General features: G+C 45.0%; 1 long non-coding RNA gene across 1 annotated transcript; it reads left to right on the forward strand.

Annotated features, from left to right (window-relative positions):
- Positions 1–531: 531 nt before the first annotated feature.
- LOC140724117 (uncharacterized) lies at positions 532–17,375 on the forward strand. Its single transcript, XR_012098040.1, has 3 exons — positions 532–821; positions 6,805–6,968; positions 17,306–17,375. It is a non-coding gene; the product is annotated as an uncharacterized lncRNA (long non-coding RNA).
- The last annotated feature ends 9,803 nt before the right edge of the window (positions 17,376–27,178 follow it).

Raw genomic sequence — 27,178 nt, forward strand, 5'->3', positions numbered from 1 at the left:
CAACATCATTGCTAGTTGAACCAGGGATCCCAGTCTCTGAAAACAGGGGTGGACTGTCCGGGACTGAGATGAGTCTGTAAATCCCCACCACAGAGGGCGGTAAAGACTTGGTGACTGTCCTCACATAAAACAGAGGCTGGCAGATGTGTGGAGACCGAAGGGATCGAGGAAATGAGGGCCGGGGAGGAACATGTAGCTGAGATGGGAGAGCAGCCGTCATCTTGTTGATGGTTAGAATGTCCTACCTATTTCTCACTTGATGTTTCAGTGTTCCTGTCCAGTGAGGCCAGAGGAATGTGAATAGAAATTAGTGTTTATAAGCATAGAGTGATTTAAATAAAACCAGCACATTTCCTGTGTGGTCTGAATTGTGTGTCTGCCCGGGATGGGAATCGAAACTCTAACTCTGAGAACTCTGTGACCTGGCGGTGGAGGGAAAGGGGTCGGGGAAGATATGGAGGGAAAATGCTAAATACGTACCCGGTGTTCATATGAAAATAGGATAGGGAAATAATGAAATGATGTGGGAAATGTGGCGGTGGACTGGGCAGCGTGTGCGGAGAGGAGCGGAGTCTCCGGGTCATGTGACCATGTCTCACCGCGGATCCGCAACACCTGTGGGTTTGTTTCTGAGGCCCCGCCCACTGCCTGATGACGTTATTCCAGGTCGCGCATGCTCAGTCCGGGATGGGCCCCGTTTTCTCGTTCTTTGTGGAAGCGGGGTGGCGGGGGGATCGGGATCGGGAGGGGTCCTTCCCCCCTAGGGCGGGGAGCCAGGAACGGATTATTCTCTGCGGGACAACACCAACAATTTCCCTTCGGTGAGTACTGAAGCCGGTCCCGAGCGGGGAGGTCTGACGTCGGGCAGTGAGTTAAACTCAAACAAGAGAAAATCTGCAGATGCGGGAAATGCGAGCAACGCGCACAAAATGCTGGGGGAACTCAGCAGGCCGGGTAACAGCTAGGAAAAGAGTACGGTCAACGTTACCGGCCGAAACCCTTCGGCGGGACTGGAGATAAAAAGATGGTGGGTGGGGGGCGGAGAGAAACACAAGGCGATCGGTGAAACCTGAAGGGGGAGGGGATGAACTTTCACCAACTGGCGGCCTCGCCTCGCTTCCTTCACAGAATCTGCCGGGGTCAGTCCGGTTTGTGAGACCCTCACACCGAACCGTCTGAGATGAGTCGCCGCTCAGCGCCTGTTGCTCTGGTCCTGTTAGCAGAATGACGTTAAACATGTTTCTATCTCTTTACTGACGGAGCATTGTATAACTTATGTTCCGTGTTATCTGAATGTACTTGCCTGTGATGCTACTACAAGTCAGTGTTTCTCCGTACTTGTGCACTTGACATCTAATTCAACAGGACCTGAGAAATCTCAGTGAGATTTGATCAGTGATGATCATCTTGGCAGCTCGGTAGGTCGAATGTATGAGACAGTACACTGTTAAATGCAAACCCCTGAACAGTGCTGATGATCAGAGGGATCTCAGACTCCAAGTTCATCGCTCCCTGAAAGAGACTGCACAGATTGATCGGGTGGTTAAGAAGGCAAATGGCGTGGCTGTCTTTATTAGTTGAAGCATTGAGTTCAAAAGTCGGGAAGTTGTGTTGCAGCTTTATAAAACTAGTTAGAACACACTTGGAGTGCCCTCATTTTCGGAAGGACGTCAGGGCTTTGGAGAAGGTGCAGAAGAGGTTTACCAGGATATTCCGTGGATTAGAGGGCATGAGCTATAATAAAAGGTTGGACAAAATTGTGTTGTTTTCTCCGGAGCTGTGCTGGCTGGAGTGAGACTGGATAGACGTTTATAAGGTTACCAGAGGATTAGAAAGGCAGCGTCCATTATTAAGGACCTCCAGCACCCAGGGTTTGCCCTTTTCTCAATGTTAGTATCAGATAGAGAGGTACAGAAGCCTGAAGGTACACACTCAGTGATTCAGGAACAGTTTCTTCTCCTCTGCCATCCGATTGCTAAATGGACGTTGAACCCCTAAACACTACCTCACTTTTAAAATATATAGTTTTTCTGTTTCTTGCACGATTTTTAATCTGTTCACAGAAACATAGAAAACCTACAGCACAATACAGTCCCTTTGGCCCACAAAGTTGTGCCGACATGTCCCGACTGTAGAAATTTCTAAGGTTACCCATAGCCCTCTAGTTTTCTAAGCTAGTTTTTCTCTTTTTTTCTCTGATGTCTCTAGGTATCTATCCAAAAGTCTCTTAAAAGATCCTATCATATCCGCCTCCACCTCCATTGCCGGCAACCCATTCCACACACTCACCACTCTCTGAGTAAAAGACTTGTCCCTGACATCTCCTCTGTACCTACTCCCCAGCACCTTAAACCTGTGCCCTCTTGTGGCAACAATTTCAGCCCTAGGAAAAAGCCCCTGACTACCCACACGATCAATACCACTCATTATCTTATGCACTTCTGTCAGGTCACCTCTCATCCTCTGTCACTCCAAGGAGAAAAGGTCGAGTTCACTCAACCTTTTTCCATCAGGCATGCTCCCCAATCCAGGCAGCATCCTTGTAAATCTCCTCTGCACCCTTTCTAAGGCTTCCACATCATCCCTGTAGTGAGGCAACCTGAACTGAGCACAGCGGAGTGTGTCAAGGGTCCTATATAACTGAGACTTTACCTCTCATCTCCAGAATTCAATCCCACGATTGATGAAGGTCGATACACTGTATACCACAGTGTACCGTGTATCGACCTTAACCACAGTGTCAACCTGCATAGCAGCTTTGAATGTCCTATGGACTCAAACCCCAAGATCCCTCTGATGCTCCGCACTGCTAAGTCTTACCATTAATGCTATATTCTGCCATCATGTTTGACTTAACAAAATGAATCACTTTACACTTAACTGGGTTGAACTCCATTTGCCAGTTCACAGCCCAGCTGTAACCTCTGACAGCCCTCAACACTATCCACAACACCCCCAACCATTGTGTCGTCAGCAGATTTACTAACCATCCCTCACTTCCTCATCCAGGTCATTTATAAACATCACGATGAGCAAGGGTCCCAGATATATGTATACTGTAATTGATTTAGTTACCGTATTTATTTTTATTATTTTATTTTGTGCTTTTTTTCTTCTGTATTATGCATTGCATTGAACTGCTGCTGCAAATTTAACACATTTCATGACACATGCCGGTGATAATAAACCTGATTCTGATTCTGAGAGGCACATTCAGACAGTTCAGAGGTAATGTACTGTAAACAGAGTACAATTTGTCCGTAAATGATTGAAAATGATTTTTTTTTCTGTGCACTTCTCTCACCGAATCACCTACTGCAAGTTCTAATCTGATTAAGACAGTGCCAAATCGTCACATCACGGTATTGTTCCTTGAGAATTGTAGCAACAACAGATTTGACATTACACTCACTCCGTCACTAGCAAAAGCTACAAGGTTCTGTTTCAAGTAAGAGTCATCAAACCCATGGTTATTGAGACAGTTCAATAGATGATTAGCAATAGTTACAGCTTTCTGATCAGGCAGTTCAATTAGATCTAAAAACATAAAATGGGGATCACCTGCCTTATCACTTTCACATTTCAAACCACCTGCCTTATCACTTTCACAGTTCAAATAATCGATTAGGGTGGTCTTAATGCTTGTTGATTCATCCATGAGAACAGAAAATTTGCCGTTTATCTGCTTGATATACTGGCAAATTTTCTTTTTCATGATAATGGCTATAGTTGAGTTCAGAAGTTTACACACACTGTAGCCAATTACATTTAAACTCAGTTTTTCACAATTCCTGACATTTAATCCTAGAAAAACATTCCCTGTCTTAGGTCACTTAGGATCACTACTTTATTTTAAGAATGGTGAAATGTCATAATAATAGTAGAGGGTGTAAAAGAGGTTTACAGGATAATCTCTATATTAGAGGACATGAGCTATAACGAGAGGTTGGACAAACTTGTGTTGTTTTCTCCAGAGCAGCGCAGGCTGGGATGAGACTGGATGGACGTTTATAAGATTATCGGAGGAATAGATAGAGTAGACAGATGTTATGCTTTTCTTGGGGTTGAAATGTTGGATACATTTAATGTGAGAGGAGATGTGAGGGGCAACTTTGTTTCTTTCCACAGAGTTGTGGGTAGCTGGAGTGCTCTGTCAGGGGCGATGGTAGACGTGATCCCATTTCCCCTCCCATTTAATCGCAGATGTAACAATCTCTTTGCGCATGCTCACTGTCTGGATGGGTGGTGTTTTCCTTTCTGGTCAGTGCTGAAGTAGATTATTTTACGGGATCAGGAAAGTGTCCTCGCCTCCTGGGTTGGGATCACTGTCTGCGGGCCGAAGATATCAATTTCCCATCGGTGAGTGTTGAGACCGATCCGGAGCGGGGAGATCTGGTGTTGCCGTGAGCCCCGAACTGAGGGCCAATTAATCATTTAGTACCCAGTTACCCGGGCTCGTCAAAAATGTGTAGACTTCTCTTCATTTGCATTCAATGATCCAAACCAGGAGTCCGGGCTGTCTATTTCTGCAGAATTGAAAAGGAAGTCCCGCCAGCAGGTCACTTGAGGCTTTTTACTGCAGATCTGGCCTGCCCTCTGTTTTGTGATGCAAGATCACGTGGTGTGTTCGCACAGTCCCCGGATGGGTGGTGATGCTTCCTCTGTGTTGTGTTGGGACATCTGATGTTGGCCACTGAGTCCCGTTAACTTCCCTCAACTGGCCTCGCTTCCATCAGCTTTATGGCTGTTGTTTCTCCCCAGTTGTGGTGGGTGAGAAAGAAGAACGTCCCAGGTTGTGGGGATCTTTGATTTCACTGCCTGCTTTACCGAGGGATTGGGAGGCCTAGGGGGGAGAATGGTTTCTGTAATGTGCTGATCTGTATCCAAAGGTCTCTGCAGTTCCTCGCAGTCATGGGCAGAGCAGTTACCATGCAAAACTTGAACTGTTCAGATGGGAAAGTTTCTATGGTGTGTTGATAAAAATGTGGTGAGGATCAAAGTATATGTGGCAAAGTTCTTGTTGTTTGCTCTGACTTTGTCATTTTAGAATCTTTCATACGATAGTGTATGCTGTTAATTCAGTATCTGTGTATTGATCACTGATTGTCCTTGATCCCTTCTCCCACCTGGTTCCATCTGCTCATTCCCTGCCTATCTTGTTCAACCTCTGTCCAGTCTCCTCACTCCTGCTTCAGTGATATACATCAACCATCTGGGTCAACCTCGGTCCACCCTGTATCCCACCTCCGCAATGTTATATATAAGCAATCTTTCTTTTAACCTTTGTCTTCATTGTGAAGTGTTCTTTTGCACCTTTGGCTTTGCTGAGTTATTTCCAGATTGGTTTTTGTTAGCTGGAATGACAGAGGGTCATCAGGTACCAGTTGTGTTGTGCATTGGTGTGGAGGTGCTAGTTTTTGAATAATGACTGGCTGACACACTACAGCATTTTACTGGCAGCAAGGAGTACTGGGAGAGTTGGTGCTTGGGCTATAATCCTGTGATCGGCATTCCAGGCATATGGAACTATTGGTGTTTTGGCTTTGACTTTGGTTAGTGCTTCTACAGATGGGGCTGGATGCTCGTCCTTCTGCAATGAAGAAGATATCTCGAGAAGCTGGGCATTGGTTGTGGGGAAATCCCGGATTGCATACCCAGCCTGAGATGTGCTGACGATGTGTGAGACTCTCAGTGGCAGGTTCAGCTGTGTGACTCTGTGAGGTTGGATATCACAGTTTTAGATCCAAGCCCTTGGGGATCAAGCTGTCAGGCAGTGGGAATCAAACACAAACTCAAGATACTGGGCATCTGTACTAAAAACTGAAAATCTTTGAAGCCATTCTGATGAAACGTTATTAACCTGAATTGCAAGGATTGTTCCTCTCCCTACCGCTGTTCCTTACCTGCTGAGTGTTTCTGGTAATTCCAGCTTCTGTTTATTACATTCACCCTGGAATGGTTTATATTTTCTGAAATGGACCTGTTTGAACCTGGAAATGGAAATGGCTCGTTCTGAGATAGTAGTAGAGTGAAGAAAGCACAACTTTGCCTGCAAATTACCCTGGTACCAATTTGTCTCTTATTCCTGGAAATGTGTGCAGTACATTTATTGCTAAGAAGGTTTGCAAGAATAATATCAGCAATGATTGGCTTTATGTATGAGGAGCACTTGATGGTTCTGGACCTGTGCTCAATGGAGTTCAGAGGGACAGTGGGGGTGGTGGAGGGATGTATGGTTAAGTAAACCTACCGAATGCTGAAAAGCCTGGATACAGTGGACATGGAGAGGATGTTTCCATTAGACAGATAATCTGTGATCTGATAGCACAGTCTCGAAATAAAGATGTTTCTCTTTAAAACTGAGATGTGAAAAAATATTTGACCAAAGAATGTCTGATCTCTGGAATTTGTTGCCGCAGAGGATGGTTGAGGCTGCCATTTGGGTATGTTTATGAGAGAGATTAATATATTGATGATTGCTAAGTCACTTCAGGGTCACAGTGGGAAGGCAGGAATATGATGCTGGAATAAAAATCAGCCACGGTTGAGTGGTGGGGCAGACCAGATGGACTGAATCACCTAATTCTGTTCCTGTGTCTTATGTCTTACCATGACTGAATGATGGCTCCTTCTTATCCCATATCGTTTTGTGACATGTGAGGGACAATAAAAGATTGTTCATTGAGATCATTCTATCTGCCTTCAATGTTTACATTTCAGTGAATTTTGCTCTTAGTAACATTAAGCAGGAATGTTTGGTTCTCCTTTTTATTGTTATTGTTAACTTTATCTTCCATGTTAAAGTTAGACCTGCGGTGAGAGATTTATTGGCAGAAAAACTCCAAATAGAAGCAAAGACTGAAGACAGTGGAACATCAACAAGTGAACAAGCCCGAGGATTGTGAGCATCAGCTGGAGAGAACCCATCTGACTCAGAGATTCCAGTGATTCAGTCAGGATAAAGTTTGGTGAGTCTCATTTACTCAAACACTGGTCCTTTAGACATTACATACCTGTAAAAGGAAGGTAGGAAATAGTTGGAGTGAGACTGAATGTGCCCAGAAGAACCAGTTATGCCTCTGTCAGATCCAGTTGCAATCACTCCAGGTCTGGTAATGTGCTTCCAGCAGCCCAGTCCTTTAAAACCACTCCCATTCTGTGGAAGTCGAATCCAGATAAAGTCACTCAGAAACTGTATAAATACAAACTCTTTACTCCAAGCACCCAAGGCTTACTCAGTTAGACGCTCAAACAGGAACAGTCTATGACTGTTACCGCTCAATCCACTAACTGACTAACAATTCCCCTTACACCACAGATATATCCGTCCGGATACTCCCCACACAAGACAGGCTGGAGCCAAAGTTATTTACTACGTGACAGCCCCTAAAGACTATTTACAAAATAGTCATAATGGCTTACACACACAGACCAGACTGTAGCTGTCCTATCTCTACGCATGTGCTGAAGGAGATAACCATCTTGAACCCCTTGCTAGCTTACCTCAAGAAGAAATATGGCTCAGCATGGCTTAGCACATCTGTTGATCATCAGCAGTTTCTTTCTTGTTTAACAGGCTGCTCTTGTTTAACAAAGTGTTAACCCTTTTACATATATTATCATTCCCTCCGTTTGATCATTATGTACAACTATTGGGCCATAATGCAATATCATGCCCGACATATTACCCAACAGGTCTTCAACCCTTTGGTGAACCCCTGTAAATCCTGCCCTACTTTCTGGATGCTGTCAATCTCCTTGGCAGTGTGCTTGGAGAGGGATGTAATGTTAGTAGACTCATCAGGGATATAGGTGCAGCATTCTGTGTCAATAATAACACAGGTTCCCCCTTTCTCAGCAAAGATAAACTCTAAAGCCAAATGATTCTGTAGGACTGTTTGCCGGATTGCAATAATTTCAGTGGATATTTCTGTTACTTGGGCCTGTGTTTCTGTCAGGGCCCCTGCAGTATTGTGGCCGGCTCCTCAAGTGCTGTAGCCAAATTGATTATCTTTGGTGAATTCCTGGCTACTCCATAGGAGAGAAAAATGATCATCCAAAATCACTCAGTCTCAGTTATTCCTCTCCGCTGCTGGGCACCTGCAAGTCTGGCTAGGATGCATGCTTCCCAGTCTAGAAAGTTGTGTTTGGTGGGGGCCTGAGGTACCATCCCTCAGAACACTGACAGCCACAGTCATCTCTGACTGGACCACAGTTCCTCACCTCACTTCCACGGGTGTTATTTGTGAAAGCCCAGGCTGAGAGTTCCTCACTCTGGTTGAGCGGGATTACTAACATTGGAATCATAGTTTTACCATGCTGTGGAATTTTGACACAAACCCAGCAGGACCCTAGTTCTACCTGTTTGGCATCGGTGTGACAGAGAGACAGAAAGGTGTTAACATGGGGGGCCCCGGATGTTGAGGTGAGCCCTCTCAAAGACATAAACACGAACACCACAATCAACCAATACATTTTCCTTTAGTCTGAGAGAGTCCTTCTACTCAGTTCCTTCAGTAACACATTTGTAGTCTGTTCAATGTATCCACTGAGATTGCTCTTCAGTCTCAGAGCCGTGGACTGGTCAGTAACACCTGATATGGTTGTCTCCACCGAGGTGCGAGTTTCCCACAATCCCAGTTTTTGATCAGGACAATATTCCGAGGTCCTATGGTGGGATAGTCACTCCTCTGTGCAGGGTAGTTCTCTTCCTTGTAAGCCTGTTGTACCTGTGAATGTAATGCTTGGAGAATTTTGGTTGGTTGGCATATATATTTCCCCATCACTTCCCCACGGGTATGCAGATCCAATTTTGCTGGTAGACTTTCTGGGAGCAATGGTACACAATGGTACACAAGTCCCCAGAGTGTCCTCATGGGCTGTCCATAAATGATTTCAGCTGGTGACAACCCTGTTTTCCCTTGTGGGGTAACCCTCATGTAGAATAGACTAGCAGTATGATCTTCAACTGAGTGAGTCCAGTCTCCAGATGTTGGTTTGGCTAATTTACTCTTCAAAGTGCCATTGGTTCTTTCCACTATGCCAGCGGCCCATGGGAGTTGTACACAGTGGAATTGTTGCTCGATAGCTAGTTTGTTACATATCACTTCATTTACTTTCGCCACAAAGCGTGGGCCATTGTCAGAGCTCAGCATCTGCGGCATGCCATACCTGGGAGTTATTTCCCATAATAATACCTTCACAACAGTCTTAGCTGTATTACTGGTAGTTGGAATAGCTACAATCCATCTACTAAACACATCTATAATAACTAAGCAGTATCTATAGCAATGTACTCTAGGCAATTCAATAAAATCAACTTGTAGACACGAAAAAGGTCCACCTGTCAAGGGAGTCATACCCGGTGTGCAGGGTACAGTTTACCAACCATTCCCTGCTTTCCCAGATGTGTACAATTACATATATTATCAACTAATATTGGTAAAAGCTGTGTAGGAACACATACCTATCCTGCTGGGGTGATCCAAAAACCTAGTTCGGGGTCTTTCTGGCACCCCATCTCGGACCACAGTTTGCGCTCCGCCTCAGAGGCGTCCCCTGAAAAGTACGTACCTCCCATATGTCTGGCAAACCCTTTCTGCTTAAGTCACGGAAGGTTGATTGACTGGAACCCTTGTTTCGTCCAGGTGTAAGCGAGGAACCCTAGGGTTTTGGCTTGAACCCAGGACAAACCCAAACGGTGGTATGGGGAACCACCAGTCCTTTCTGTTGCCAAAGGAAATCCGGAACTTTGGCCAGAAATGCACTGCCCTCTCTTCCTTTAACCTCTCCGAACACCGTGACTGGGTTCTAACGGCCCTCGAGGGGTGCATAGTATTGGCTTACCTCAGTTGAGCACCCCATAAGGTCATACCACAGAGTCAAATGATAGTTGGCCGCTGCCAGAAGGGGTTCAAACGCAGTGGAGTCCAGATTAAGTGCCCACCACTGGGTGGTCAGAAACTGGGGAAGATGTCGGGTGTTCGCTAGTTCCAGGGTGATACCCTTGTCCGTGCATAGAATCTCGAGTTTCAAAGGATAGAGCATGCTTTTTCCTGGTGGATTACACCCCCGACTGATGGTGACTGTAAGTGAAACCTCACGTCGGTTCTCCTGGAATTCCACCTGTAGTGGCTGTGTATGTGAATTCGTACGTTCCGTGCCTTCGAACCCAGACAGACTGATTGTAGCGTCTGATACCTGGAATCCCTTTTCCGATACTATTTCCTGATTGAGAGTGTTTGTGGTTGCCCCACATCAATCAGAAACAGAATTGGAATTCCAGCAACTTGCAATATTACATTGGGCTCTTCCTGCGGGGTGGTAATCACGGTAGGAAGCATCATTGATTGTCAATTTCTAAACAGGTTGTTGCCCCCACCTGTCCCTTGGTAGGTTTTTGTTCCCATTTCTGATCCTCAAATATAGCCCGCTCACGTCCTTCTTCCCACTGAACATATTTGCCTTTAATATTAGTTCCCTTCGGGGTTGATCAGGATTCGAAGGTTGTGTCCCAATAATTTGTCCAGGCTCATCACATTTGATTTCAGTCATTGTCTTGACAATCCATATTATTTGTTTCAATCATGTTGGCTAACTTCATTGGTAAGCGTTGGAGCAGTAAGGCATTAAACTGAGGGGACGGATTTCCACCATTAAAGGCTTGATCTCCTGCGAAAGTGCCGTAGCAGGCCACAAGTCACTCCTGATGGTCCTGATTCCCCAGGCTAAAGTTTGCATTCAAGTACTTTAGTGATGTTTACAGGTTGCTGGAGAGCCCTTTTGAAGGCTTGAATAATCTGGTCTGTCTGTTCATTCTCATTATGGTTTCCCATCTGTAACTCCTGATAGGTTTGGTATCTCAATTCTGCCTTCCATTTCCGCCCCTCATCAGCTGAGAGAATCATGCAGCAGAGACCGAATAATTCTTGCGGGGTGGTATTACACATTTGTATAGTACTGTGGACACACTGAACAAACTGTGTTGGTTTTTCTTTTCTATCTGGGGGCTGATTCATGATCATTATCATTTCTTGAGGCTTCCAGGGTGCAAACACAGGAATCACTAAGGGCTGTTCCTCCTTCTCGTGGATTGGAGGTGGGCAATTGTCTTTGTAGAGCCATTAACTCTGGAGTTTTTTTGGATTCTTCCCTCCCTGTCTCGGAGTAATCCTCGGTATTCCCTTTCTGGATTTCAGGGTGTAGGGACCGCCCCTTCCCCATGCCGCTGTTTTACCCGGGTGGCCACCATATCTGAGTACTGGGAGGATTGGGGTTCGGGGGCACTGGCTGCACTTGCCCACTGGCAAGGTGGGGGAGTACGGTGGGTGCCCGCTCCTCATCATGGTCACAGTCCTCAAAGAGGGTCGGTATGCCAGACATGAGGAAATCTGCAGATGCTGGAAATTCAAGAAACACACACAAAATGCTGGTGGAACACAGCAGGCCAGGCAGTATCTATTGGGAGAAGCACTGTTGATGTTTCCGGCCGAGACCCTTCGTCAGGACAGCCAGACATGGGTTCGGGATCCCTTGTTTCCCTATCAGTTTGAACCTCAGACTGACTTTCCAGCCCTGCTGTCCTATCTAGACCGGCTCTGGTTTGCTTATGTTGTTTTTCCTGCTCTTGTTTTTGGTGCCCATCCACCTATTCACGTTCTGCTGTTAGCGTCTCCCAACCTTTGGCCTTCTGCAGTACATACCTCTATCCCTTTGTCACATGCATTATTCCACCAACTTGCTAATAATATACTGTTCCACTTTGCATCTGCCTTTTCTTCCATTCCCTTTTCAACAATTTCCACTTCTTTCCACAGTTCCTTTTTCCATATCAAATTTACTGCCTGTTCTCATGAGGTAATATTGCTGGTTCCTCCGCCACATTTTCCCCCAAATTTCGCAAATCATTTTCCTTGTCTGGTAAACCCTCACACATATTGTGTAGGGCTGCTCCTGGCCCACTCGTATCAATCGACTGCAATTGACCCATGTTCTCTATCTATTTTACCCGGCACAAAGCCTCCTGCTCAATTAGCAATCGGATAAATTTACTTGACTTGCACTTCCTGCCCACTTAATAAATTTACCCAGCTGGAACCTCCTGCACAATTGATACATTTACCTGGCACATCTTCCTCCTGCCCACTTCATAAAATTTACCCAGTACTGCCTCCTGCCCATTTAGTAAAATTTACCTGATACCGTGTCCTTTCCACTTCATAAAATGTTGCCTACTTTATAGGAGTCTTCCAATAGATTCTACCCAATCCTGTCAAGGTATGTGATTAGCCTTGGGCGAGAGACTAACGGAGAGCAACAAAATGTAATATACTTATTGGGTGACAGACAGATGTTCATTCCTGTCCTTATCAGTGAGTCCTCCTCTCTTTATTCAAACGAGGATACAATGTATAATGTTATCAACTCTCAGTGTGTTTCTCTGCAAGTTGCAGAGAACTGGTAGTGAGCCTGTCTTGTTGTTCGTCATCGTCATCATCGATGAAGACCTCGACGCCATTATGATGATGATGGTGTCGAGACTAGAGCATGATTTGGATTTAAGTGAAGGAGAGTTGCGCAGTGTCAGCCTCACTCTGTCTTCCCAATTCCCATCTGGATCCAGTGGCAAGACAAGAGTTGAGACGACTGGAGATGAGAGTAGGCACAGTGGATGACCAGGATGTCTTCTGTGTCTTGTCCTAGTCTACAGGTTCCACAATGTGTGCAGAGACCGCCTTTTTGACTGTTGGACCTTCCATTGGTCTCGTACCCTCAATCCGCCAGAGTCTGTCTTCACTCCCTATCCCACTGTGCATTTGAGACCCGTCGGCTACCCTCACCTGGTTTAGCTGGCTTGTTGTAGCCATTGCCCGGGGTGTAGCCACTGTCGCTTGCAAACAGCTTTGGGGAGCCACAGGTGAGATCTGAGTGCCAGGTGGGGACGAAAGATGGGCTAACCACCTTGAAAAGAACGTGACATGTTCCCCCACCAGAGGTGTTTCCTCTCCCTGAAACCCCATACACCCCAATGATCCTGTCTTAGCTAACTGCTGAAGACAGAGTTTACATCAGTTCAAAAATTCCAATTCAGTCCAATTATTCTTTGTAACCAGAAGATACATTGGTTCAAAATGATTTTGATATATCCTCAATTCCTCAGGAGGGTTCAAGGGAAATATTTATGTCCGTTTAGAAACTGGTGTTACCTGTGTGTATTGTGGCGATGCAAAATTTACTGGAGAATTTGCAAGTGGGAGGAAGAGGAGTGATACTTGGAAATCTGACTTTTGAAAGCATAATTTAGCAAGCAAACCACATGGACAAAGTGCAAAAGCTCTGTTAAGAAAATATTTCATTACCAGTTACAAGCCTGGGGAACAGAACAAGAAGGGGACTAATATCTTAGTGGTAAGGCTTGCTAGAGCTAATGTGGGAGTGGGGGTGATGTGGTTAATATAAGTTGTAGGGGAAATGGGAGCCAGAATGACAGAACAGATAGTGGAGAGGGTGAATTGAATTGACTTTATTACATACATCCTTCATGAACATGAGGGATCGAAACCTTTACATTATGTCTCCGTCTAAATGTGCAATGTGTAAATTATAATAGTTTGTACATAGGACAGTCAATATAACATAGAAATGCAACTGTATCAGCATGAATTAATCAGTCTGATCACCTGGTTGAAGATGATGTCCTGGAGCCTGTTGGTCCTTTTGCTGTGGTACCGTTTCCTGGATGGTGGCAGCAGGAACAGTTTGTGGTTGTGGTGGATTGGGTCCCCCTTATCCTTTGGGCCCTTTTTACACAACTGTCCCTGTAAATGCCCTGAATCATGGGAAGTTCACCTCTACAGATGTGTTGGGCTGTCCGCACCACTCTCTGAGGGGTCCTGAGATTAAGAGAAGTACAGTTCCCATATCAGGCAGTGATGCAGCCAATCAGGATGATCTCAATTGTGTTCCTGTAGAAAACTCTTAGGATTTGGGGCCCCATCCCAGACTACTTCAACTATCTGAGGTGAAAGAAGTGCTGCTGTGCTCTTTCCACAACACAGCCGGTATATACAGACCATGTGAGATCCTTTGTGATGTTTATGATGAGGAACTCAAAGCTGTTCACCCTCTCAACCCCAGATCCATTGATGTCAATATGGGTTATCCTGTCTCCATTCCTCCTGTTGTGCACAATAAGCTCCTTTGTTTTTGTGCCAATGAGGGAGAGTTTGTTTTCTTGACACCAGTCAGATGTTGTTCAGACCTCAGACAGAGTCAGCAATCAAATGGTTGAGCATGGTGCGATGAATGTGCTGAGCTGTGTATATCACAATGCAAGAAGCATCGTAGGAAAGCCAGATGAGCTCAGGGCAGGGAATTATGATATTGCAGCCATTACTGGGACTTGTTTGCACCCAACAGTCTGAGGGATTTAGAGGAACAAATTTGTAGAGAGATCGCAGACTATGCCAAGAAACAAAGATTGATTCAGTAAGTGATTTTAACTTTCCATATATTGACTGGGTCTCCCATAATGTAAAAGGACTAGATGGGGTAGAGTTTGTCAAATGTGCCCTGGATTATTATGTAGAATTCCCGATGTAGGAGCGTGCAATAAGCTGTTAGGAAATGATCCAGGGCTGGTGAAAGAAATTAGTGATCATAGTGACGTAAGATTCAAAGTAAATATGGAAAAAGAGAGGTCTGGCCAACGGAATGAGATTCTAAATTGGAGGAAGGTCAATTGTGTGTTGCAAGGACGTGGCGATGGATTGAACCCAAGTGCTAAACACGGGTGCAGAGGCCGAGGAGGGAGACGCTGTCGTTGTAGCGAGCGTGGAAAGGATTCCAAGGGGGTTTTACCCGGAGTCTTGCTCTTGGTAGATAATTCAGGAACAAGGTTAGACTTAGAACTGATAGTCCTAAACACCATGGAGCGAGGTTACTCGTACACGAGTCGAGCAACGAATTGGCACCTTCTAATAGTGGTCACAGGATTCTTATACTACTCTGGTTGATCGAATGCAGGTGTTTGTAATTATTGGATCCTGGGAATAGATTGGGAACTGAACGAGGTGTTAAAGGCCCAATTTCTGAGTAAGACAGCCAGGTGCCAGAAGGGACCATGACAGTACCCACCCCCTCAATGCGAGCCTCCCGGCAATACTCCATGCCTGTCTGGATGGTCCCGATGGAAGTCCTGGATGAGGGAAGGGTCTAGGATGAAGGAGTGGGGGACCCATGAACACTCTTCAGGACCGTACCCTTCCCAGTCCACCAGGTATTGGAGGCCCCTGCCCCAACGGCACACATCTAGCAGTTGTCGGATGGTGTATGCCGGATGGTTGTCGATGAGCCTGGCAGAGGGAGGAGTCTCAGCTCGGGGAAAGAAATGGCTGACAGATACTGGTTTTAACTGAGACAACATGAAAGGTTGGGCGAATACGCATGGGCTTTGGCAGCCTGAGGTGGAATGCTGTGGGATTGATAATCCTTTCGACCTTGAATGTTCCCAGGAAGCTGGGGGCGAGTTTCCTAGGTTCACGTTTGAGCGGGATGTCCTTGGAGGAAAGCCAGACCATCTGCGCTGATTAGTACTCCGGTGCTGGAGTTCAGTGTCGGTTGGCCGTTCTCTTATTCCTATTGGTTGATCTGAGTAGGGCCGTGCGAGTCTCCTCCCAAACCTTCCGGCACCGATCAACATGGTCCCGAACCAACGGTACAACGATCTCTGAGCGGGGAACAGCGGGGGTTGGTACCCAAGGGAGCGCTCGAACGGGGGCCTCCCAATGGCAGAGCTCACCAGGGAGTTGTGGGCGTACTGAACCCACGGGAGATGGTCGCTCCACGTTGATGGGTGGTTTGCCATTACACAGCGTAACATCGCCTCCAGGTCTTGGTTGACCCGTTCCGTCTGCCCTTTCGTCTGGGGCTGGAAGCCGGATGACAGGCTGACCATTGCACCTAAGGCTTGACAGAAGGCCTTCCATACCTGTGAGATGACTGGGGCCGTCGATCGGAGATGCTGTCTGCAGGGATTCCGTGGAGGCCGAAGACGTGGCGGACGAGCAGATCTGCGGTTTCTTGAGAGGATGGGAGTTTAGGGAGGGCCACAAAGTGCACCGCCTTGGAGAATCGGTCTACCATGGTGAGGACAGTTGTGTTTCTGTAGGAAGGGGGTAGACTGGTGATGAAGTCTAGGGTGATGTGCGACCAGGGACAGGGTGAGGATGAAGTAGACCCGCCGATGGTCGATGAGAGGCCGTTCCCCGGGCACAGATGGGAGGAGCCGAGACATAAGAGTGGGTGTCCCCCTCCATGGACGGCCACCAAAAGTACCTCCTCAGGAGAGCCAGGGTCCGCTCTCTCCCGGGGTGGCAGGCAAACCAGGATGTGTGCCCCCATTGAAGGACCTGGGGCCTGACGGAGGCGGGCACGTACAGGCGATCGCCGGGTTCACTTCCAGGATCGGGGTTGTCCCGCTAGGCTTCTCTTACTTTCTCCTCAATCTCCCAGGAGAGGGTGGCCACCACGCAGGTTGGAGGGAGGATCGGCTTGGGACTGGAGGAGTTCTCCTTGGAGTCATGCTGGCGGGATAGCATGTTCGGCTTCCCGTTGTTGGATCCTGGACGGTACGTGAGGACAAACTGGAACCATCCAGAAAACAATGACCAACGGGCCTGATGGGAGTTCAATCGCTTGGCGGTCTTAATGTACTCCAGGTTCTTATGGTCCGTCCATACCACAAACGAGTGTTCTGCCCCCTCCAACCAGTGCCTCCATTCTTCCAGTGCTAATTTGACCGCCAGTAGTTCCCGATTCCCCACATCGTAATTCCGCTCGGCGGGAGACGGTCGGCGAGAGTAGGAGGCGCAGGGGTGAAGCTTTTCGTCCGAACTTGGGATACGACTGCTGCTGCCCCGGAGTCGGAGGTGTCCACCTCCACGCTGAATTGACAGGATGGGTCTGGATGAACCAGAATGGGGGCAGTGGTGAAATGCCCCTTCAGGTTTGAGAATGCTGAGTCTGCTTCGGAGCCCCAGCAAAACGGTGTGGTAGGTGAGCTAAGCCGGGTAAGGGGAGCCGCCACCTGACTTTAGTTTCTAATGAACCGGCGATAGAAGTTCGCAAACCCCAGGATCCGCTGGAGTTGCTTGCGGTCCATGGGTTTGGGCCACTCCGACACAGCCCGGATCTTCTCGTGATCAGCTCTCACCTGTCCCCTCTCGATGACGTACCCTAGGAAGCTAACTGAGGGGACGTGGAATTCGCATTTCTCCACCTTTATGAATCATTTATTCTCCCACAGCCTCTGCAGGACTTGACGGACGTGGCACACGTGTTGCTGGGGCTTGCTGGAAAAGATCAGGATGTCTTCCAGGTAAACAAACACGAAGCGGTTAATGAAGTCTCTTCGTACATCATTAATCAAGGCTTGAAAAACTGCAGGGGCATTGCTGAGGCCAAAAGGCAGAACTAAGTACTCAAAGTGGTCTAAAGGGGTATTGAAAACCATCTTCCACTCGTCTCCCTCCCTTATCCGGACCAAATGGTAGGCGTTTCAGAGGCGTTTCGAGAAGATGGTGGCTCCGTGAAGTGGCTCGAACGCAGAACTTAGAAGAGGCAGTAGGTACTTGTTCTTAATGGTTATATGATATAGGCCTCGGTAGTCGATGCAGGGACAGAGAGAGCCATCTTTCCCCTGCGCTCCCCTGGGGAGGATGAGGGTCGAATAATGCCCGCCGTGAGAGATTCACTATGTAACATTCCATTGATTGCTTCTCTGGCCGGGGCAAGTTATATAGGCGACTGGTGGGTAGCGGGGCCCCCGGGAGAAGGTCGATTGCACAATCGTATGGGCGATGCCGGGGCAGGGAAAGGGCCCGCTGTTTACTGAACATCTGTCCTAAGTCATGGCACTCCTTGGGGATGCGGGACAAGTCAAGGGGTTCCAAAACAGGTGGTGTCACGGTAGCTTCTTTGGGAGACAGGGCCGACCTCAGACAGTTGGTATGGCAGGATGGGCTCCATTTGGCTATCCTCCCGGTAGACCAGTCAATACAGGGATTGTGTTGGTTCATCCATGGGTATCCTAGGACTACCGGGGCTTGAGGTGATTGAATGAGGCTGAATCGTACTTCCTCCCGATGGTTGCCAGATAGAATGAAGGGCAGTGGTGGCGTACTGTGGGTCACCCGAGGCAGCAGATTTCTGTCCAGAACCCGGGCCTCTGGGGGGTGGTTAATGGCTCGCGGAGTATTCCGGCATGGGCGGCTATCTCTTCGACCAGCAGGTTGCTCTCAGCACCGGAATCCACCAAAGTAGATAGGGATAGGGACAATTGTTGGCAGCTCACGGTTGCTGGAACCTGCATCCGAGTCTGGGAGGCTGAGGGGAGTGTCGTCGGACCCACCAGAACAGTAGGAGCGGGAGCTCTGTGAGCAGCGGTGAGGGAGAGAGGTTAGGGCTGGTTGGAGAAGGTAAGGTGGACCGTGGGGTGGCCCGAGGAACGATAGTGGGAGAGAGGTTAGGGCTGGTTGGAGAAGGTAAGGTGGACCTTGGGGTGGCCCGAGGAACGGAAGTGGGAGAGAGGTTAGGGCTGGTTGGAGAAGGTAAGGTGGACCGTGGGATGGCCCGAGGAACGGAAGTGGGAGAGAGGTTAGGGCTGGTTGGAGAAGGTAAGGTGGACCGTGGGATGGCCCGAGGAACGGAAGTGGGAGAGAGGTTAGGGCTGGTTGGAGAAGGTAAGGTGGACCGTGGGGTGGCCCGACGAACGGGGTAACCGGTCTTCTCTCTCAAACGTTCGATAATCTAATCCGATTGCTAGCAAGATCAGAGAGTCCAGACCGTCCGTGACATCCCTCGTGGCCAACTCATCCTTTATCTGATCTGAGAGGCCCTGTCGAAACACTTCTCGTAGAGCCTCGTCATTCACCCGGAGTCTGCGGTCAACGTCAATGGAATACTTGGCTGCACTTCGGGAAGCCTGGTGAAGAGTATGCAGCCGTCTTGCGGCATCCTTGCCGTGAATGGATTGTTGGAAAACCCTCCTCATTTCTGCAATAGAGGAGGAGTAAGAGGAACAAACTTCCGGCCAGTTATTGTGGTTGCCCAAGCCAGGGCATCCCCTCGTAGCAGCCCCATGATGTACGCGATCTTCGATTTGTCGGAAGCGTGGGTACGTGGCTGCAGCTCGAAAACGAGGGAGCATTGTAGCAGGAAGGCCCGGCACCTCCCTAGGTCCCCGGCGTAGGGTTCAGGCTCGGGCACAGACAGTTCTCGAGGGGATGGGCTTGCGGACTCCGAGGGCGAAGCCATCCCGAGCAGTGCAGTTTGGGTAGCTGGGGTTCTTGGAGGGGGTGGGGAGGCAAAAGCGGAGACCTAGTCCATTCGTTTAGTCACCTTCTGCACATTCATGGTTAGCATCCGAAGGATGTCTGTGGTCTCTCGAAGTAGGTGGTCGTGGGCACCCAACAGGTAGCCCAGGCTGGTCAGGGCCTCTTGTACGGGATCCGTGTCTGCTGGGTTCATCGTGGCCAGTTCGTTCTGTCGCAAGGACGTGGCGCTGGATTCAACCCAAGTGCTGAACACGGGCGCGGAGGCTGAGGAGGGAGACGCTGCCATCGTAGCGAGCATGGGAAGGGTTTCAAGGGAGGTTTTACCCGGAGTCTTGGTCTTGGTAGATAATTCAGGAACAAGGTTAGACTGAGAACTGATAGTCCTAAACACCATGGAGTGAGATTACTCGTACACGAGTCGACCAACGAATTGGCACCTTCTAATAGTGGTCACAGGATTCTGATACTACTCTGGTTGATCGAATGCAGGTGTTTGTAATTATTGGAACCTGGGAATAGATTGGGAACTAAACGAGGTTTTAAAGGCCCAATTCCTGAGTAAGACAGCCAGGTGTCAGGCGGGACCATGACATTGTGATGGTATCAGAAAAGATTTGATGTGTGGTTTGGGACAGGCTGTTTTCTGGCAAAGGAGTACTTGCTAAGTTGAAGGCCTTCAGAAGTGAAATTTTGAGGGTGTAGAGTTTGTATGTGCCTGTCACAATAAAAGTTCAAAGGTGACGGTTGCTGGGTACCTTCATTTTCAAGAGATATTGAGGCCCCAGCTATCTTGTTCCTCTAAATGCCTCAGACTGCTGGGTGCTACCGACTCATTAATGACTACAATATCAGAATTCCATGCCGTGTGCTCATCTGACTTTTTTAAATCATCTTCTATTGGTTTCTGAAAGCTTCCCAATAGCTTTTGCTCTTTTGTTTGCCCTCTCTTTTGCTTTTATGTGGGCTTTGGCTTCTCATTTCAGCCATGACTGTGTCCTCCTGCCTTTCCAATGCTTTCACTTGTTTGGGATGTATCAATCACTCAGGTCCTGAATTGATCCCAGAAACTCCAGCCATTGCTGCTCCATTGTCACTCCTACCTTTTCCCTTCCAAACAAGCTTGGCCAGCTTTGTCATAGAATCATGGAGAAGTTCGGTTTGGAAATAGGCTATTTGGCCCATCTAGTCAATGCTGAAAAAACATTTTAGCTGTCTAATGCATCTACCTGCACTAGGACCATTGCCCACCTAACCCTGCCATCCAGGCTCCCATCCAAACTTCTTTTAAATGGTGTGTTACGGATTCAGCAACAATAAATATATGAGTGAGGCAGGGTTTTTATAACAAACAAAACGTTTATTAAAACACTGAAAAACAAACCCCCAAAAGTAAACAAACAACTAACGTAACCGGAAAACAGCTGTTGTGCGGCAGCTTAAACAGTTCTTAAAGCAATGAAGCTTAAGCAGTTCTTAAAGCGATGTTGCAAAAACAGTTCTTCAAAGTAGTACTGCAAAAGTTCAAAATGCTTGCAGTCCATTTAAGGAGAGACTTTGTAAGACGATTTAAATTCTCTTTCACGTCATGCTGCTGCGATTCCCAGTCGAATTATACTTTTCCCATGAAGAATTTACGAAGATGGAAAATGAAATTGCTTAAAGGTTCTGACCTTTCCTTTACAACACTGTACTCAATCCTTTCTGCTATTTCACAAGGATTAACACGAACACAGTCAACAAATTCCTTCCGAATAAGCATCAAACAAGGTCGAACCTGTTTTACCGTCGAAATCGACTTTCCTTGATCTTTTAACTCCTGAACTCCGATCTTCAGTCTCCACTGATTCTCAACTAGCAGTATTATAAAGAAACTGCTGACAATGACCTTTTAAACTTTAGGCATTAAATAAAACTCCACTTTTCAACTAAACTGCATCATAACATTAAATCACGCAGTGGCATGAAGTCAGCATGGCAAATCTAGCCACGAACTGCCTCTCCTCACAGGGAGGGGTCCTCCTCTTATACCCTGTAAAAAAAAAACACCACCTGTCACATGACCTCTACTGGCAGGAAAATGACGTCACCCCACCATCACAAGACCATTACCTCAAGTCCACTATAGTTTCAACACCAGTCACGTGACAAGTACACCACTGTCACGTGTCATGGGTATGTAACACATCCCTCCAAAACATATTTTTTTGTCTGTCAAGAACAAAAATTTTGACAATTATTTACAGGAAAAACAAATGTATAAATTTTATAACATACACAATATACAATACAGTATCATCATATAACATCTTACAACTCACAATACAGTAGGAGTGTTACAATTGTAAAAAAAAACTCCATAAAAAATTGTTGTACATTCAACATCGAGATAGACAATTAGCTACCACATTATCTTTACCTTTAATATGAGTTATCACAATATTGTACTCTTGTAACATCAAACTCCAATTTAATAACCTGTTTTTGTTTTTCATCCTACTCAGAAAAACTAACAGATTATGATCAGTATAAACAATAAGTGGTTTTTGAGTTGTACCAACATATACGTCAAAATCACTCTCTCACCTCACCTCATATGGCTCATATGGAGCCAATGATCATTAATGGAGAATGTGTGGAGCAGGTTAAGACCTACAAGTATCTGGGAGTACAGTTAGACGAGAAGCTAGACTGGACTGCCAACACAGATGCCTTGTGCAGGAAGGCACAGAGTCGACTGTACTTCCTAAGAAGGTTGGCGTCATTCAATGTCTGTAGTGAGATGCTGAAGATGTTCTATAGGTCAGTTGTGGAGAGCGCCCTCTTCTTTGTGGTGGCGTGTTGGGGAGGAAGCATTAAGAAGAAGGACGCCTCACGTCTTAATAAGCTGGTAAGGAAGGCGGGCTCTGTTGTGGGAAAAGTACTGGAGAGTTTAACATTGGTAGCTGAGCGAAGGGCGCTGAGTAGGCTACGGTCAATTATGGATAACTCTGAACATCCTCTACATAGCACCATCCAGAGACAGAGAAGCAGTTTCAGCGACAGGTTACTATCGATACAATGCTCCTCAGACAGGATGAAGAGGTCAATACTCCCCAATGCCATTAGGCTTTACAATTCTACCGCCAGGACTTAAGAACTTTTTAAAAGCTATTATTAATGCTTTTTGAGATAGTGATTTAGATGCATATCATATTTTTTACTGAGTTAAGTATTGTATGTAATTAGTTTTGCTACAACAAGTGTATGGGACATTGGAAAAAAAGTTGAATTTCCCCATGGGGATGAATAAAGTATCTATCTATCTATCTATCTATCTATCTATCTATCTAAATGTCCTAAAGCTAAAACAAGAGATAACAATTCCTTCTCTACTGTCGAATAGTTTCTTTGATGCTTATTAAATTTCTTAGAAAAGTAAGCTACTGGATGATCAACCTCATCACCCTCATTCCTTTGCATTAATATTGTTCCTGCAGCCTCATCACTAGCATCTACAGCTAATGAAAAAGGTTTTTCAAAATCAGGTGCCTTGAGCACAGGTTGTTGACGTGTCATAGATTTCAGTTTTTCAAATGCTTCTTGACAAGGCACTATCCACACAAACTTCACATTCTTCTGCAAAAGGTTAGTTAGTGGAAGGGCAACATTAGCAAAATTCTTACAAAATTTTTGATAATATCCTACCATTTCCAAGAATCTTCTGAGAGTTTTTTTCCCCGTTTGAGTGGGAATCTCTAAAATTGCCTGAACAGGAGCTACCTTACCTTGACCCACAACATAACCAAGGTAAGTCACAGTGGCATGTCCAAATTCAATCTTAGCTAAATTAATAGTTAAGTTAGCTTTTGAAAGCCTTTCAAACAATTTCTCCACCGCAATAATGTGTACTTCCCAAGTATCATTTCCTGTCACTAAATCATCAATATAAGCATCAGAATCTTTCAATCCCTGAATCACTGAGTTAATCATCCTCTGGAAAGTACCTGGGGCATTCTTCATCCCAAATGGAAGAACATTATATTCATATAACCCAGCTGGAGTTACAAATGCAGAAATCTCTCTATCTCTGTCCGTTAGTGGAACACACCAATACCCTTTTAATAAATCAATCCTTGTAAGGAACCTTGCTTTTCCAACTTTATCTACACAATCATCTACTCTAGGAATTGGATATGCATCTTTTTTCATTACAGCGTATACCTTCCTATAGTCCATACAAAACCTAATACTACCATCTGCTTTTGGCACAATAACACAGGGTGAACAATTTGAGTTAGAAGGTCTAATAATATTATTCTCTAACATATATTTAATTTCTTTCTCAGCAAGTTCACATTTTTCTATGTTCATTCTATATGGGTGCTGTTTAATCGGTTTGGCATCTCCAACATCTACATCATGTGAAGCTATAGTAGTCCTTCTCGGAACATCTGGAAACAAATACTGATATTTAAAAATTAATTCCTTCATCTGCTGTTACTGCTCTGGCTGTAAATGTGCTAGTTTCTCATCAATATTTTCATATCAATATGCTCGTTAAATCAAACTCATTATCATTAACCACAACAGTCACAGTATCAGATTGTTTCTCAAAATATTGTTTTGTCATATTTATATGGCAAAGTTGTGTTGATCTTCTATAATCTGGAGTTTTTAATCACATAATCCACATCATTGATTTTAGACACAATTTCATAAGGACCATGAAATCTAGCTTGTAAAGGATTTGTTTGCACTGGGAAAAGAACCAATACCTTATCTCCAGGCTTAAACATCCTCATCCTAGCTTCTTTATCATACCAAATTTTCATTTTCTCCTGAGCCAATTTTAAATTTTCCTTGGCTAAACTACAAGCTTTATGTAACCTGTCCTTAAATTTCAAAACATAGTCCCACAAATCAGTGTGTATTTCCTTACTAATCAACTGTTCTGTTAATAAAGCTAAAGGTCCTCTAACTCTATGCCCAAACACGTTCAAAAGGACTGAGACCTTAAATTTCTTGTACCAATTCCCTTACTGCAAATAAAAGTAAGTTTATACCCTCATCCCAATGACTTACATTTTCCACACAATATGTCCTAATCATGTTCTTGAGGATAAAATGAAACCTTTCCAAGGCATCTTGCGATTCTGGATGGTATGCAGATGAAGTGATTTGCTTAGTTCCCTATTTATAAACTATTTGTTGAAACAATCCAGACCTAAAATTTCTGCCTTGATCAGTTTGTATTTCCTTAGGTAATCCAAAATAAGTAAATAATTTTATAAGAGCCTTTGTCACAGTTTTAGCTGTTATATTCCTAAGTGGTAGTGCCTCTGGAAACCTAGACGAAGTACACGTAATAGTCAACAAGTGCTGATAACCAGTTTTTGTCTTTGGTAGTGGACCAACACAATCTATAATAACTTTAGAAAATGGTTCACCAAATGCTGGAATAGGTTGTAATGGAGCCACTGGTGTAACTTGATTTGGTTTACTCACAATTTGACAAGTATGGCACGTTTTACAAAACATCGCCACATCTTTTCTTAGACCAGGCCAGTAAAAATGTTTTAAAATCTTGCCACTGTTTTCCTTATCCCTTGATGTCCACCTAAAGGCAAACTTTCAGCTAAAGTCAAAATCTCATTTCGATAAACTTTAGGGACAACTACCTGGTAAACAATATTCCATTCCTCACGTGCAGGAATTGTAGGGGACCTCCACTTCTTCATCAACACTCCTTTTTCAAAGTAATATCCTACTGACACTTTCTCAATTTCACTATCTAGTAGAACTTGTTCTCTTAATTTTATAATCTCAGGGTCTCTATTCTGCTCTGCTATCATCTCCTTTCGAGACAGAGATAAATCTTCATAGTCAGACTTACTCCAAGAATCTTGTTCAAACACTGAAGATAAGAAAGTCTCTGACACAACCTCAAAACTCGAATCCTGAGTTGAACAGTCATGAGTAACAATCTCATTCTGCGCATCAATCTTTTTAGCCGTAGCTCTAGTCACAACACAGAAAGAATCTGTGTTAGAATTTATCTCTGGTTCCTCTGACTCCATTGTCAAATGCACTTCAGGAAAAAGTTGTCCACCTGCCAAGTCATTGCCTAACAATAAAGAAATATCCTTCACAGGTAAGTTAGGCTATAATTCAACTTTAACAAATCCTGTAACTAACTCTGACTTTAAAATTACTTTATGTAAATGTACAGGCATAAAATCACTCCCAACACCTCATATATAATTTACCTCACCAGTATCAGACTCTTCATTAAACTTCAATACACTGTCTAACATCAGTGATTGAGAAGCTCCAGTATCCCTAAGGATTTTTATTGGCACCAGAGTATCCTTCTTTCAAGGATACAAACCCTTCAGTTATAAAATGATCATATCCCTTTTTAACTTGGTCAGACTCTAACAAAACCTCATTTGTGTTTATCGAACCCAGTAATTTTACAGGTGCTTCAGTATGTTGCACACAAGCACCTGGAACTGCTTCTTTCTCTTTCTTTTTCAATCGGAAACAGTTAGCTATTACATGGCCAGGTTTCTTACAATAGTTACAAATAAGACCAAACTGGTTTTCCTTCACAGGCTTTCCTTCCTCCTTACCTTTCTCATTAACTTCTGATTTAATTTCTGATTTACCTTGAGTCTCCGTGTTATTTTTCCTCTTAAAAATTCTGCCCTGAGGAAATTTATTCTTATGGATTAAAACATACTCATCAGCTAATCTAGCAGAGTCCTGCAATGTATCAGTATCACTTTCATTTAAGTAGGTCCTTACATCAACAGGGATGCTTCTTTTAAATTCCTCCATTAAAATCAGCTCTTTCAATGTATTATAGTCCCCATTTACATTTTTGAAGAAACCCATCACTCAAAACACATAGCTTTATCATAGGCAAATTCCACATAAGTTTTTTTCCACAGACTTCTCAAACTTCTGAATCTTTCCCTATAATGTTCTGGGACCAATTTGTATGCTTTCAATGTATGCTTTTTCACAATATCATAATCAAGTGCTTGCGCAGCAGATAAAGCTGTATAAACTTCTTGTGCTTTGACTTTAATTACACTCTGTAACAACACTGACCATTTATCTTTCGGCCACTCTAAAATCTGAGCAATTGTTTCAAAATGTTGCAAATATCTTTCCACTTCTGTTACACTAAATGGAGGGACCAATTTAATTTCTTGACTAGCAACAAACGGTTTTCTAGAACCAGAAGACTGATTCCCAGACCTTAATTCCATCATCGCATATTCAAATTCCCTTTTTTATTATCAGCTTCTAACCTACAACGCTCCAATTCCGCTTTACTTTGTTCCAAGTTCATTTGTTCGATTTGCAATTGCATCTCTATATTACTTATTGGAAACGACTCTAAAATTGATTCATCAAAATCACCCGAATCCACATAATGTGATAAGATATTTCTCTGTATTAGAGCCTTTGATGTAGCCTTCAAAATACCTTTAAGTTGCAATCTACTAGCTATCTCAGACACCTCAGTTTTTTTCGCCTTCGCTAACACTCCACGTCTGGCTAAGCCAGAAACTCATCAATATTCATTGTTGCCGAATACCACTCACAAGCCAATCAAACAAAAGAATCGAGTATTCCCCTTTTCCAAAACACCGATACAAAATTTAACAAGCATTTAAACTCAATGATTCATCCCGGACGAGCCCCCATATTTATGTTACGGATTCAGCAACAATAAATATATGAGTGAGGCAGGGTTTTTATAACAAACAAAACGTTTATTAAAACACTGAAAAACAAACCCCCAAAAGTAAACAAACAACTAACGTAACCGGAAAACAGCTGTTGTGTGGCAG

Source organism: Hemitrygon akajei, unplaced genomic scaffold (assembly GCF_048418815.1).
Source record: "Hemitrygon akajei unplaced genomic scaffold, sHemAka1.3 Scf000163, whole genome shotgun sequence".
Taxonomy (NCBI): Eukaryota; Metazoa; Chordata; class Chondrichthyes; order Myliobatiformes; family Dasyatidae; genus Hemitrygon; species Hemitrygon akajei.